Genomic DNA, 14,628 nt, shown 5'->3' with positions numbered 1-14,628 from the left:
TCCGAAGAGCAGGAAAATTGACAGTTCAGGCAAAAGCCCTTCATCGGGAATGAGCCTGATGAGGGCTTTTGCCCAAAATGTTGATTTTCCTGCTCCTTGGATGCTGCCTGACCTGCTGTGCTTTTCCAGCACCACTCTAATCTTGACTCTGATCTCCAGCATCCGCAGTCCTCACTTTCGCCTAATGGCCACAATTTGTCAATCATACTTTAGCCAATTTGCGTTGATGAAACCCACAGTATACCAGAAATACTTGTATGCGATTTAATGTATTTCTGAAGGTTTAATCGCTTGACCTGAATGGGCCTATTCATCCATTTTTTTAACATATTAATTTCCTGTGTAAATTCCTGCATTTTCCAAGGAAATGTACTTTCATATATATATCAGCTTTAGTGTTGTGTGGGCTTCTGAAAAACAATATACTTTAGATCGAGCTTGCCCTTTTTTAAGAAGAGTCTAACATCAAAGTCTTCCAAGAAAATATAGATTTTGGATACCTTGATCTTGAAATTCCTTGAGGTTCTCTTAGCTTGTCGCTGTAATTTTGCTGGATGACCACAGAAAAGCAAGGATAAATGGCTTTTTGCATTCCCAAAGCTTCAGTAAATTTTGAAAACTTTGAGGAATTTATTTGTTTGTTTCCAACATTTTGGAATGGTCATTTTCCAAATACATTAATGTTTTCTCTGATATATGAATATGCTCATTTTCTGACTGAGCTCTCTAGCTGGAGCAGGTCAGCCTAAGGAGCTACAACGTCGATCATCTGCAGGGAGACAGGTCCCAAATTCCCATTGTGAACTACTAACAGTCTCCATTAACAGCTATTCTCCTTCCAAGCCAGATCATTATCTACTCCTTGTCTGTCCAACCATTCTCTCTTTGAGCTCTATCTCCACTATCATTTACTCCTTACACTCTCCCTCCACCCTATCTTCTCCATAAAAACCAACATTTTCCTAGCTACCATCTGTTCTGAGAAAGGGTCACCAGACCTGAAACGGGAACTCTGATTTCACAGATGCTGCCAGACCTGCTGAGCTTTCCATCAATTTCTGTTTTTGCCCCAAATCCACTACAATCAGAATAAGGATTGAATTCCATGTTGTTTGCACCAATTTGATCCATGCTAGCTGTCCAGGGAACTGAGTCAACCAGTTACCCCAAGTAGTCTACATTGTTCTGGCAATGAAGTTTATGAAGAAAAACACCTTTGACCACAAGTCCATCAGGAAGTGGTCAGCACGTAGTGTCATTGAGACCCTTCGGGAAAAGGAGGGGGGGGCGGAACCTATCGAGCGGTTCCCTGAGCAGACTGTCAAAGTCATTTGGCAGAATGACTCATCGTCAGAACGCTCCAACAAGCACCAAGACATGGCTTGGCTGGTGGTGAGAAGGGCTCTGCCTGTGAGATCCTTTATGCACGCCCGGACTCTTTGCCGCACCGCATTCTGCCCTCGAAGCGGCTGCGGGGGGAACGAGACTGTCACACACCTCCTTCTGGAATGTGCCTACGCAGAGGAAGTCTGGAGGGGAATGCAGTGGTGTTTGTCGAGGTTCGTCCCGAGCACTGCCGTGACGCGGGACTCCGTGCTCTACGGCCTGTTCCCCGGCCACCGAGAACATCAACTGTGCCTGGAGGATCATCACCTCAGTGAAGGACGCTCTCTGGGCGGTCTGAAACCTGTTGATCTTCCAGCTGAAGGAGTTGACCCCGACTGAGTGTTGCAGACTGGCACATTCTAAGGTCCAGGACTACGTGTTGAGGGACGCGCTGAAGCTTGGGGCAGCTGCCGCCAAGGTGCAGTGGGGAAAGACCACCGTGTAACGTCTGCCTGCCTAAGAAGAACAGGGGGCCCACCCAGTCATCTGGGCTCCGCAGATGCCTCAGCAGAAGAGCTGGATAGTAAATGTACAGACTTGTATATAGGAAAAATAAATTTCAATGTTTGTAAGTAAAGCAATGTAATGTGTGCACAAGAATGGCATGACCAATTGTAAAGAGATCCAAATAATTTTATGAATAAAGTTTATTTTTGAAATAAAAAAAACATTGTTCTGGCAACATACTCTCCCACATGGATGTTGTGGCCTGAAGCTACATATAGTGGTGATTGAGGCTCCAATATTTTTTTCCATAACATGATATCCATGCTTCAAAGGAAAAGGTGGAGTCCAGGTAGACAGGATAGTGAAGAAGGCATTTGGTATGTTTGCCTTTACTTGTCAATGCTTTGAGTACAGGAGTTGGGCGGTCATGTTGTACCCAATGCTGGTCTCCCTGCAATAGGAAAGGTGTTGTGGAACTTGAAAGTGTTCAGAAAAGATTCACAAGAACATTTCCACAGTTGGAGGATTTGAGCTAAAGGGAGAGGCTGAATAGGCCGGGGCTATTTTCCCTGCAGCATCGGAGGTTATAAACCTTATAGAGGTTTATAAAATCATGAGATGCATGGATAGGTTGAATAGCCAAGGTCTTTTCCCAAGGATAGAGGAATACAAAGCTGGAGGGCAAAGATTTAAAAGGAACCTAAGGGGCAACTTTTTCACGCAGAGGGTGGTGCGAGTATTGGATGAGCTGCCAGAGGAAATGGTAGAGGCTGGTATAGTTACAACATTTAAAAGGCATCTGGGTAGGTATATGAATTGGAAGGGTTTAGAGGGATATGGGCCAAATGTTGACAAATGGGGTTAGATTAATTTAGTGGCGGCACGGTGGCTCAGTGGCTAACAATGCTGCCTCACAGTGCCAGGGATCCAGGTTCAATTCCAGCCTTGGGCGACTCTCTGTGTGGAATTTGCACATTCCCCCCGTGTCTGTGTGGGCTTCCTCCGGGTGCTCTGGTTTCCTCCCACAATCCAAAGATGTTCAGGTCTGGTGAATTGGCCATGCTAAATTGCCCATAGTGTTAGGTGCATTAGCAGAGGGAAATGTATCGGGGTGGGTTACTCTTCAGAGGTCGGTGTGGACTTGTTGGGCCGAAGGATCTGTTCCCACACTATAGGGAATCTAATCTAATCATATCTCAGCATAGACCAATGGGTCTGTTTCCATGCTGTATGACTCTAAGCACCTTCTTTGTCATGTTACAAAAGAACTTTCCTTGGCCTTCAAATGCCAATCTCCAGAGTTGAACTTCTGGCTTAGGGATAATATCCACTAAAATACAAGACCTCTCCCCTTAATTTATTAATCTCAATAACCTGGATCAATGACAACAGAGAAAATCACGTGACCCATCATAAGTAAAAATAGACATTACTTGACTTTAATTTTTCATTGTACAGTTATATACTCAGCCTAGAAATTGCTGACAGTAATTTTAGCAATTGTCACTTTTCTGTCCCCTGTATTTTGTATAAATATTTATACATCTATTTCAAGCAGATCATGAAGTAGGCAAAAACATTTCCTATAAACACATTAAAGATTGATCAATAACGTTGTCAAGAATAATTTAGTAGAATCACAGATTTGGCAGGGAAATCACCCACTTAATTGACCAGTGGATAATAAATGTAGCTGTTTATTATGGTAACAATTATGGTATAAAATTATTTCCATCAAAATATATTTGGTGAGGTTGCTGTGACTTTGTGAGCTTTTGTTACGTGAATTGGCCATGCTAAGTTGCCTGTAGTGTTCAGGGATGTTTAGGCTAGTTGCAATAGTCTAGAGAAAATGTTAAAGTAATAGGTAGGGGAATGGGTCTTGGTGGGATACTCTTTGGAGGGTCAGTGTGGACTTGATGGGCCAAATGGCCTGTTTCCACACTGTAGGGATTCTATGATTCTTTGATTTTGTCATAGTGTGCTGACAATGTTGTAATACCACTTCAAGAGAATGTGCAAATGATGTTCAGTCTAACTCATCCAAGCTGAACAGATATTCTACATTAATCTAGTCTCATTTGTCATCATTTGGCCCATATCTCTCCAAACCCTTCCTATTTATTTGCCTATCCAGATTCCTTTTAGATGCTATAATTCTACCAGCCTCTACCACTTCCCCTGGCAGCTCATTCCATATATCCATCACCCTCTGCATGAAAAGGTTGTCCCTTAAGTAACTTTTAAATCTTTCCCATCTCACCTTAAACCTATCCCCTCTAGTTTTGGACTCCACAAGAAAAAGACCTTGGCTATTCACCCTATCCATGCCTGTCATGATTTTATCAACCTCTATAAGGTCACTCCTCAGCCTCCAATGCTCCAGGGAAAATAGCCCCAGTCTGTTCAGGTTCTCCTATGGCTCAAAGCCTCCAATCCTGGCAACATCCTTGGAAATCTTTTCTGAACCCTTTCAGATTTCACAATATATTTCCTATAGCAACCAGGATAAAAACAGCATATGACCAGCTTTCAGTTCATGCAGCTCGACTTGTAGTTATTGCTGAGTATAATGGTGGTCGCTCAGTCCTTGTGGTGGATGTGTTTATTGAGCTATCCTGTAAAATGCATCTAAATATTGTCGTTGAAAAGTGTGGTGCTGGAAAAACACAGCAGGTCAGGCAGCATCCGAGGAACAGGAGAATCGACGTTTCGGGCATAAGCCCTTCTTCAGGAATGAGGCTGGTGTGCCAAGCGAGCTGAGATAAAAGGTGGGGGGGAGGAATTTGGGGGAGGGGCACTGGGAATACGATAGGTGGAAGGAGGTGAGGGTGAGGGTGATAGGCTGGAGAGGAGGTGGTGGCAGAGAGGTCGGGAAGAAGATTGCAGGTCAAGAAGGCGGTGCTGAATCTGGGGGTTGGGACTGAGATAAGGTGGGGGGAGGGGAAATGAGGAAGCTGGAGAAATCTACATTCATCCCGTGTGGTTGGAGGGTTCCTAGGCGGAAGATGTTGCCATGGTCTGGCGATGGAGGAGGCCAAGGACCTGCATGTCCTTGGTGGAGTGGGAGAGGGAGTTAAAGTGTTCAGCCACGGGGCGGTTGGGTTGGTTGGTGCGGGTGTCCCAGAGGTGTACCCTGAAACATTCTGCAAATAGACGGCCTGTCTCCCCAATGTAGAGGAGACCACATCGGGTGCAGCGGATACTGTAAATGATGTGAGTGGAGGTGCAGGTGAATTTGTGGCAGATATGGAAGGATCCATTGGGGCCTTGGAGGGAGGTGAGGGGGGAGGTGTGGGCGCAAGTTTTGCACTTCTTCTGGTTGCAGGGGAAGATGCCGGGAGTGGAGGTTGGGTTGGTGGGGGGTGTGGACCTGATGAAGGAGTCGCGGAGGGAGTGGTCTCTCCGGAACGCTGATAGGGGTGGGGAGGGAAATATATCCCTGGTGGTGGGGTCCGTTTGGAGGTGGCGGAAATGACGACGGATGATACGATGTATATGGAGGTTGGTGGGGTGATAGGTGAGGACCAGTGGGGTTCTGTCCTGGTGGCGATTGGAGGGGCGGGGCTCAAGGGCAGAGGTGCAGGAAGTGGAGGAGATGCGGTGGAGAGTATCATCGACCACGTCTGAGGGGAAATTGTGGTCTTTGAAGAAGGAGGTCATCTGGGTTGTTCGGTATTGGAATTGGTCTTCCTGGGAGCAGGTGCGGCGGAGGCGAAGGAATTGGGAATATGGGATGGAGTTTTTACAGGGGGCAGGGGTGGGAGGAGGTGTAATCTAGGTAGCTGTGGGAGTCGGTCGGTTTGTAGTACTCTCCCAGACCTGAAAAGGACCTTTGCTGTTCTTCATCCTCAGAAGAATTCATACACTGAACAAACGTTTTTTTCCTAGCCATTTCGAACATCAAAGAAACTTGCGCACATACCTCCTCCCTCACGTCCCTCCAAGGCCCCAATGGATCCTTCCATATCCATCGCAAATTCACCTGCACCTCCACACACATCATTTACAGTATCCGCTGCAACTGATGTGACCTCCTCTACATTGGGGAGACAGGCCACCTACTTGCAGAATGTTTCAGGGAACACCTCTGGGACACCCGCACCAACCAACCCAACAGCCCCGTGGCTGAACACTTTAACTCCCCCTCCCACTCCGCCAAGGATATGCAGGTCCTTGGCCTCCTCCATCGCCAGACCCTGGTCACACGACACCTGGAGGAAGAGCGCCTCATCTTCCGCCTAGGAATCCTCCAACCACACGGGATGAATGTAGATTTCTCCAGCTTCCTCATTTCCCCTCCCCCCACCTTATCTCAGTCCCAACGCCCGGACTCAGCACCCCCCCCTTGACCTGCAATCTTCTTCCCGACCTCTCCGCCCCCACCCCCTCTCCGGCCTATCACCCTCACCTCCTTCACCTATCGTATTCCCAGCGCCCCTCCCCCAAATTCCCCCCGCCCCCACCTACCTTTTATCTCAGCCTGCTTGGCACACCAGCCTCATTCCTGAAGAAGGGCTTATGCTCGAAATGTCGATTCTCCTGCTCCTCGGATGCTGCCTGGCCAGCACCACACTTTTCAACTCTGGTCTCCAGCATCTGCAGTCCTCACTTTCTCCCATCTAAATATTGTCACCTAGATGTAAATAATCTACTTTTAGTGTATCAATCCTGCGCATGTGATTGGTGAATTTGCATAAAGAAGCCAGAAAAACACCAACAGATCCAGGGCCTTTGTCATGGAAAATATAGCCTGAACTACATATCTCCAAATGTAAACATAAAAATAAGAATGGATTTGTGCACTGTTATTAGTGTGGCTCTATTCAGCAGCTTGCAGACATGTCCACAGCAGCGTCATATTAGTTCATAACAATCAGGTTTGTTCAACAGAAATCCATTTGTAAAGTTAAATACTTTACAAGCTACTTAGGTGTGGTATAAATTTAAACTTTTACTACTGGTTTAAAGGATAATTCCAAATTCAATCACAGACAGTGAATTGGACAATGAATCTTACTGAATCCATCAAGCAGAAAATTTGAAAATCCTGAATATTTTTATTGCCAAAATCAATATCACATAGCACTTTGCTTTTTTTGTTGTTTCAACATTAAACACATTCCCTTGAGGAATAGAATGGATGGCAATCATCCTTTGGTTAATTTTAGTAAAACAGTGATGTGAATACAGAATATGGTTTTCCATTTTGCCATCCAACCAATTTCATGGTGGCTTGGTGGCTCAGTGGTTAGCACTGCTGCCTCACAGTGCCAGGGTTCCGGGTGCGACTCTAGCCTCTGTCAACTGTCTGTGTGGAGTTTGCACGTTCTCCCCGTGTCTGCGTGGGTTTCCTCCGGGTGCTCTGGTTTCCTCCCACAGTCCAAAAATGTGCAGGTTAGGTGAATTGGCCATGCTAAATTGCCCGTAGTGTTAGATGCATTAGTCAGAGGGAAATGGGTCTGAGTGGGTTACTCGTCGGTGTGGAGTTGTTGGGCCGAAGGGCCTGTTTCCACACTGTAGGGAATCTAATCTAATTTTTACACTAAAATTATTGACATGAAGAATTGTAACTCCATAAAATACATCAGTGATTTGCATTATTTCTTGGTTCACCATACATCATGAAATATTTTAATAAGACAATCGACATTTTTATCAGGATTATCCTGCCTTGCACATTATCTACAGTTATCAACATCTGTTACCTTCCTCAGAACAGTCAGTATTGATTGTATATTTATATTGTGAAACTGCAGAGTCTGGTGAAGCTGTTGCTGTTTACATTTACCAGGTTGGAAACTCATCTGGGTAGCCAGCCTCACGAGACATCTTTAACTCTGAAATATGTGAGGCCAAACATACATTTTTCAGGTGACATTGTCCCTCAGAAATAAATGATAAATTTGGGCCTGATGTAACAAGTCCAATTTGCAGTTGCAGACCCAATTTAGATGCACTGCAGCAACTCTGAAGCTTCTGTTTCAATAATGTTCCGATCACTGATAACTTTTTAAAAAAGATTTGAATTCTCAGTGACCAGCATAAAAGAATCTTACAAAAAGATTTCAAGATTTGAAAGTTTTACACTATCAAACTAAAATTAACATAAACTATGACTTAGTGGGCTAATAGTAATTAAGCTACGAAAGAACATAACTTATTAGTGTTTTAATATTCTTGAAATCCTATGCTGCACTCAAACAATATAGCCTGTTCTTTACAGACTTGCATTATTTTGAAGAGGCACATCAAAGTTACTCCAAACTTCTAAAGATTTGTATCTCAAAGTTTTGGTGAGCAGTAATATCCGTTGACTGTCAATGGTCTTTTACTTAGATTTTCAGTCCTCAACTAACCTGAAACATCATGGCTCACTCCACAATGATTCCTTCCTCTGGCCATGCCTGGACAAACCTGATGTGCCTTTAAATCTCCATGAGTTCGGTGGTTTTGAGAAGAAACAGTTTTTTATCCTCTGCTGGCCACAGTTGCTGCAATCCCGGCCTATCTCTCTGGGACTCTCTCCTCCATCCAGTGTTTTAAAATCAGTTAGCCTGAGAACACATGGGCAGAACCTAATAGGTGTCTGAGTAACATTGCTGTGGCAGGATTTGCAGCAGAGTTATGTGAGAGGTCTGGCAAGGTCTATCCAAACATAAGGAACAACTCACTGCTTCTTTTATACATTTGGTGAGGTGAGTTTTCACTTGGCAGCGACAACTTCCCAATTAAGAGGATTACTGAATGCTAAGTCACATCTCACCTCTTTAATATGCAATTTACTACCTTGAAAATATACCAAACAATCTAGGTATTGAGAATTCTCGACATGGAAATCAGAGCTGGTACCTGGTGACTTCAACTTGCTGCTTGCTCCAAAGAATCTTCGTGTTGGACATCAGGCACCAATCTCTCATGACACACTCCACAATGAAAGGCCACATGCAGTCCACATTCACAACAGTACTGTCTGCCTGGTATCACTGGCTGAGGGAGCAAAGCACACAAAATAAAGGTAAGTCACAGCAAGGCAGGAATGCCATGAGCAGCCAGATAGGCTGAAGACAGGTGAGTGCCTATTGGGGCGATATGTGACACTTTCGCAGGCAGGGAGAGGGAACCCAGCTTATTGACTGGATCAGGTTGCATTTCTGGGTTCATCACTTGGCCTCTTAGCACTCACTTGTGGAGGTGAGATTCTCACCTGGCAATGGCAATGGCAATTACCACTTGTTAACCTGATAGCCCAACTTGTCTCATTATCAGGCTGCCCACCCAGGGCTGCCCCCTTGAAATCTCAACTCACATCCACTTGGTGTCAACCAGCATGCCTACTGTACCGTGCAGTGCCAATTGGTGCAGTCAGACAACCAGGAAGCTGCTTTGCAGCAGTTCTCAGTCAAGGGCACATATATCAGTCTGATCGCTGTACCATGTGGCAACAGCATTCATACCAAACTCACTGCACTTGCAGCAAACAGTGCAACATGTCTGAGGGCCGTAATCAGCAGTGGGATCCATGGGGGCATCCGTTAGTCGATGGAGTCTCCTGCAGTCAGTGAAAGACAGCCTCTTCCCAGGTTTCAGCTGTCATCAGGTGTCCATTAGCAGAGTGGGACCATTCGGCGCAGCTCATTTTGGCGCAGACCCATTTTGTCGCTGTTGTGTAGTTATTCAGTACATTGTAGTTATTATTAAAATAAAATATAACCCATTAAAATGCCATCAACAATTTTGTTGTCAAAAGGTGGAAAGGAAAAGTGCTCATACAACACGTATTTGATAGATATGCTGCTGATAAGATAACAAAGTTTTGGAGATGTGAGAGGAAGGACATTTGCAAAACTCAAATTCACATTATAAATAGTGACCTAGTGAAACAAATTAATGAACATTTGCATGCAGCTTCGGCATCTAAGGTGGAAAGAAATACTGTCATTTCAAAGATAAAAGTGTGAGCTGCTGAAACTGTAGATGGAAGTTTTTTTTTATTTTTATTTTCTTTTAAACATTTTTACTAATGAGGATAAACATTATTTTTCTTTTTATTGCTTTCATTAATGCTTTTAACCAAGCCTGAAAAGGAATAAATATGAGCTGCGCTGAAACAGATCTGCGCCTAAATGGGCTGCGCCAAACCGGCCGGGCCGAATTGCTCGCACCAAAGTGGCTGCGCCGAATGGTCCTACACCCATCCATTAGGGTCAACCGTACCTCTGTGCTTCAGGGAGCAGGCCACAGTCTGTTTGTTGTCTACGTGGGGGGCAGTCTAGGGGAGATATTTGCTGTAGTCAGGACTAGTGCAGCTAGGGATTTGGCCCAGCACGGGTAGGTTAAGTCGAGAAGTGAGTCATGCCATTCTCATAACCCCAGTTTATAGAAAGTAAGGAGAAAGGACAGGGTGGTTGTAGGGTGCAGGTAGACAGGTGTCTGTACATGTACATGGCTTCGCTGGTGATCTCAAAAAGTGCGAAGCCTTTGGCGTTCACAAAATAGGCATGGGCAGGAGAGAGTGAGTTGGGTGACTCAGTGACGCACTAAGACTAAAGTGGAAAACCAGTGGGAGCAAACCACTCATGGTCATTTCCATCGTGAAGGACAGGAAAAGTGCATAATGTTCAGGAGAATATTTAAGAGAATGTTGAGGAGCATAGCCATGAATGCACTTTCACTAAGCAGGTAAATGAGTTAATGTGTGAGCTAGGTGATTACATCTGCACCCAGTCACTGGGCATTCATAAGGTAAGAACAGTGGGGTTGAATGCATAATATGTTAGTGACATAGGTATGCACAGTGAATCTCCTACAGCATTGAATCTCTCTGTTTGTTAGAACCTCACTAGCACAGTCACTGCTGAGAAACTGCCTGATATATACATTTCTGTGCAAGCAGACAGTGTTGAGGGGAGCGGGGCGGGGGGGTGATCTGAGGTGTCGACGTAAGCCGATGCTATGTCCATATGTTTCTCTCCCTGCTCCCATTTGATGTAATTAACATTCATGGTAGATCTTGAACTATTGCACCTCATTACTTCCCAAGGTGTGATGCCACAGGAAGCAATGATGCAGCCATGTCCTACACACACAGGTACAACTACATTAATCTTGAAAAACAGCCGTTAATGAATCAATCAAACTAGATACTTAACTGTCAATCATTGTCCTCATGTGCTGTCAATGCAGTTTTACCCTCTTCACCTTCCAATGGGCCATACTGGACCACTCTTTTCTGCAGATTGGGTGGAGGGAACCTTCTCTATATCAGAGGCCATCGCCTAAGAGGTTTGCTTGGGTGATGCCAGTAGTGTTTTGTTTGGGTAGGCCAGATATGTTGAGGATCTTCTTGCTCGAGGCAAGTTAATTCTTCTTAGACTGAACTTCCAAGTATTGGAGGGGACAGACAGGATGGACATTGAGTGCACAGCCAGTTATTAGTGTCATGCTATAGATGTGAGACCAATGTCTCAGTGTGCCACTATCAAGATGTTCTCCCTCACCCCTGGACAGATTCACACAGACAAGTAGCCAGTTTGTGTGTCTCTGCAAAATAGCTTGTCAATAATGGCAATAGAAATAGCCTTTAGCTCTGGCTGAAGTGACATTCTTCTAACTGGTAAGGCATGGTAGACAAGGCAGAGATGCTACGAGTATGTAGATAGACAAAAAGTCAGCAAACACAAAGACAGCAAGTGAGATGTCCTGAGATGCAGCCTGATCTAATATATTGGATGGGTACATGTCTGTGTGTGCAGAGTGTCCCTGCTATTGCCTTTATTTGGTAGTTCAGTGTGCCCTTCAAATCTGTGCCCAAAAGTGGACTGGAAAGATGCCCTGATGGTTTTGAAGGTTTGGCAATTGCCAGATGCCAATGTCTATGGACAAAGGGTGCAAGCAGCTGGTGCCCATGAATCATGCCTAGAGATGTTGTTTGGTGCTGAATGAAATAGAAGCTTCTTGAAGCTAGTGGTTAGCTAAACTCACAGATACTGCCTTGACTTCTAGCTTGATGGTGCATTCAGCAAGATAGAAAATTCAATATAAATGAAGTGAATTGGCTCGTTAGCCAGACATTTAACAATTCCCATTAGTTGGCAAGTTGTTATGCTTTCGCAATAAGCCTGTCTTATTACTCAGCAATATGGAAGATGTAGCGACTTGATCCTGATGACAAGATAAGTCAGCTGGACTTTTTGTCCAACTCTATAGTAAATCCTATCATTGCTCACATTGCTCAGGTCCCTGCAAGATTCCACAGAGTTGCTGCAGTGCATCTTATACATACTCCAGATACAGTGCACCAGTGGTAGTGAAGGTAAAAACCGAGTCCAATGGCAGAGGATCAGATCAATCGAACTACTCTGCCCTGGAATGCGTTAAATTCTTGTAGCTACACCCACCCAGAGTTAATTGCAAGTATTCCACTTCAGAAGAGGGTTTGAGAGAATAAGAGCTACCCAGCCTCTGCCTTATTCTTTTAGGCTTGAATTCAGAAATATACTGGGAATGTCTGTCACAACCTCCAAATAATTTTCAACTAATTGACTCCAGTAGATGTTGAATTCAGTGCAACATAGCAATGAATTTTGCATACAGCAGGGCCCCGCATCAAGAAATTAGATAATGAACAGTTGGTTTCTTTACCACTATTGTTTGAAGGACACATATTGACCAGGCCACATTGAGAACACCTTACCTGTTGTTCAATAATTCAATGGGATCTTTTATTTCCGCCTGAGGTGCAAGAGTATTTTCTCAGAGTTCTGATGAACATTTACCTGTCAAAGTGAGAGTACAGCAATCTCAGTGAGATTACAAGGACTGATCTAGAGCTAAATGTACTAGATTCGAGCCAAGGCCGTCATGGGTATACCCATATTTTCATTAATCTTAAAAAAAATGGTGCTGGAGTCCCATGCCAGATCTGGCATCCTTGAACCAATCATTCACAATTTTCATTGGAGTTGGGGCTGTAAACAGAGACGAGTTATTGTTTTCACATACATATTTGACAGAGGCAGCAACACGTCTAAAAGTACAGATGCCTTAAAACAGGTCCACATTAGTTGGTGGAGGGTGAAAAAAACTGACTTTGGGGATTTAGACATTTGAGCAAAAGGTCTAAAGTAGCTGCAGTAATTTGAAGAAGTCAGTCCACCTTTGGAGAGGTCTCAGAACCACTTCACAATGGGTCAAGCTCCCTCTGGTCCTTTTGAATTTTTAGACGTAGATATGGAGGTGCAAAAATATTAGATAGGCTCACTGAAAATGTGAAGCAATCCAGGCATTTAAGTCTCAAGCCTGCAATATCTCTAGGAGGTTTTCTTCTGTAATATACTGTCTGGAAGCAGGCCGATTGATATTCTAAAGTCACAAATCCAGACAAAGAATAATCATAGACTTTTGAGGTTAACTGGAAATTAATATTTGCTTGTAGATTTATTGCAGCTTTAATTTTCACATCACATCAGATACAGAACAGAAAGACTTCCAATGCTATTTTTGGAGCAATTGTGAAAACCAACATGAAAAATGTTCTCTCGTCATTTTTAATATATATGTTCATTAGTGTGAACTAAAAATAAATACACCAAGACAATCACTCAGCTGTGAACCCACTTGGAAATATTACCTGAATGGTGTCCTCATTGACATCTCCCTGAAATTACATACAGTCATTATCCTAGAAATGAGATCCTGGCTGAGGGAATGACAGAGTTGCTGTGTTTTAGATATCTTATTAGATTGAAGACTATGCTATATGCTCCTGAAATCCAGAGGAGTGTTAAAAATCAAAGCAGAGTAGAAGTTCACATGGTGCCTAGACTGCTATTTTTCACATGAGCAATTCAACTAAGATGTGGAGGTGCTGTGTTGGACAAAGTCAGAAGTCACATGACACCGATTTATAGTCTAGCAGGTTTATTTGAAATCACAAGCTTTTGGAGCACTGCTCCTTTATCAGATGACTTCAACTGGAAGAAGGAGTGCTCCAAAACCAGTTGGACTATAACCAATTCAACTAAAAACATAAATTGGACATTCTTTAATATTTTGATATTCCGGTTCCACACTTTTACTTCCCCAGCGTCATTCTCGAATGGTATATAACATGCATGGAAAATGCTTTATTGTATCCTGGGAATGTTTTGCAAGTATTTAACATGGAAGTGAAATTAATTCTGTTACATAAATAACCCCAAAGCATTTTAGTGGGTGGCATGGTGGCACAGTGGTTAGCACTGCTGCCTCATAGCGCCAGAGACCTGGGTTCAATTCCCGCCTCAGGCGACTGACTGTGTGGAGTTTGCACGTTCTCCCCGTGTCTGCGTGGGTTTCCTCCGGGTGCTCCGGTTTCCTCCCACAGTCCAAAGATGTTCAGGGTCAGGTGAATTGGCCATACTAAATTGCCCGTAGTGTTAGGTAAGGGGTAAGTGTATGGGTGGGTTTCGCTTCGGCGGGTCGGTGTGGACTTGTTGGGCCGAAGGGCCTGTTTCCACACTGTAATCTAATCTAATCTTGATAATGGGACTTGCAGAATCTAAAATGCTTTGGGGTTATTTATGTAACAGAATTAATTTCACTTCCATGTTAAATACTTGCAAAACATTCCCAGGATACAATAAAGCATTTTCCATGCATTTTATATACCATTCGAGAATGACGCTGGGGAAGTAAAAGTGTGGAACTGGAAATGGCAGGTAAGTTTCATAGGCACTTTTCAACAGTTTTCAAAGTAAAAGACACTGCTATTGTTCAACAAATGCTAAACAATTGAGAGGCAAAAGGGGTGAG

The 14,628-nt window shown here is 43.9% G+C and overlaps 1 long non-coding RNA gene across 1 annotated transcript in view; it reads right to left on the bottom strand.

Annotated features, from left to right (window-relative positions):
• LOC148139940 (uncharacterized) overlaps positions 1-14,628 on the bottom strand; it is a 101,452-nt gene that overhangs the window by 77,542 nt on the left and 9,282 nt on the right. Inside the window, exon 2 of the long non-coding RNA XR_015753243.1 lies at positions 8,686-8,823. This is a non-coding gene — a long non-coding RNA (uncharacterized LOC148139940). The remainder of the gene's footprint in view (positions 1-8,685; positions 8,824-14,628) is intronic.

This window comes from Chiloscyllium plagiosum, unplaced genomic scaffold (assembly GCF_037043375.1).
Source record: "Chiloscyllium plagiosum isolate Xiang-an unplaced genomic scaffold, Cpla_swu_hap1 HiC_scaffold_36, whole genome shotgun sequence".
Classification (NCBI taxonomy): domain Eukaryota; kingdom Metazoa; phylum Chordata; class Chondrichthyes; order Orectolobiformes; family Hemiscylliidae; genus Chiloscyllium; species Chiloscyllium plagiosum.
The sequence above is the reverse complement of the archived record's forward strand: the minus strand, read 5'-3'. Positions and strand labels throughout refer to the sequence as shown.